Below are 1,463 nucleotides of genomic sequence, written 5' to 3' on the forward strand. Positions count from 1 at the left end.
ACGCTGAAGTTTCCGCAGTACGCCACGACGATTAGAAAGAAGCGACAAAGAGGTAGTTCTTTCTGGGAAGCCAAAGAGTACCAAGTCTTGCGGTAGAAAATTTAAACCGTAGACTTCGAATTACCCAGCACGCCTCAGAATAAACTGGGTGACAACCTTAAGTAGCGCAAGAAACAAAGACACACGCTGACAGTGCATGCGCGTTGGAGGCGCGAAAGAGAGTTGCTTGTTACAACTGCGGTGAGAAAGGCCGCATGGCCAGGAGCTGTGGGAAGCGGGTGGTATTTGCCACCCGATAAGAGCCTGCTACTGTTGAAGCCGTACATGGGACTGCTTTCAAAGAACGGCCAGGTGTGTGCGGAGGCAGCAATTTCAGCCAGCCTGCAAAAGGAAGTGAGCTATGGCTCCTGCAATGGGTCATGGCAAACGCTGACGGAGCGAGGAGAACCTTTCTCCAACAGATGAGCTTTCAGGACAAAAATAGACAAGCGGCGGGCACATTAGGTAAAGTGTGTAAGGAGGTGGCAAGTTCGGTCAGCCTGACAGAAAAAGCACACTAAACAGAGCTTTCAGGGCGAGACACGGGAGAAGACTCGGAGACTAACCGGAGTGGCCCCTATTGAGCAGCGGTCAGAGGACCATGGAACGATTCGGAAGGCAGCTGCGCGCAATGACGAGTCAAACATGTTACTAGCCGGCAGCGAGGAGAAGGCGGTAGAGAGCAGCAGTTTTCCCGCCTGTGGGCCAAATATACATGGAGGCGGCATGTTCGGCTGGCCTGCCAGAAAAATCACAAAAAGAAACAGAGCTTTCAGGGCAAAAACACGGCAGGATACTCGGAGGCTAATAGGCGTGTTCCCTATTGAGCAGCGGTAAGAGGACCATGTAAGAAGAGGTTTATTAGCGGCTCCTTATGCAAAGGCACAGTGACCCGGGACGGCGAGGCAGCCTGAAGCACCGTCCAAAAAGACGCCAGCATTCAGCAGCGTGAGCCGAGCCGAGCCGCGAGTTGGCGATGCGGCTGTACCGTGAGATGCGTCTTCTTCATAATGTCCTCCGGGACAGAAAGAGCGATCCTGACGACTTAAGAATCGGGAGGCCTTAAGGCGTGAGACGTAGACAATGGAACGTCCACGCCGGGACAAGTCGTGCGACGGTGACAGTGGCTCAATGGGAAAATTCATCAGAGATATTCGCTGCAAGACTTGGCAAAGCCCTTAGAATTTTGGGATGAGTTTCGAGGAAATCTCCGGCGTTTAGAAAGGGACCGACCGCTACCCAAGAGAGCCTAAAGCGTAGGTGGTGTTTGGAAGCGAGTTTGTGCGGTTTTCTTAGTGGCGTTGCTGCTGGAGGGGCGGAGGGGGGGGGCTCTGCCGTGAACCGTGAATGTGCGCACTAGCTGGCGGCTTTTTTCGGCGTGTCGGGCAACGACGCACACAGGTAAACACTCGGAGGCGTTAGGA

The sequence above is a fragment of the Dermacentor andersoni genome, chromosome 3, assembly GCF_023375885.2.
Source record: "Dermacentor andersoni chromosome 3, qqDerAnde1_hic_scaffold, whole genome shotgun sequence".
NCBI classification, from domain to species: domain Eukaryota; kingdom Metazoa; phylum Arthropoda; class Arachnida; order Ixodida; family Ixodidae; genus Dermacentor; species Dermacentor andersoni.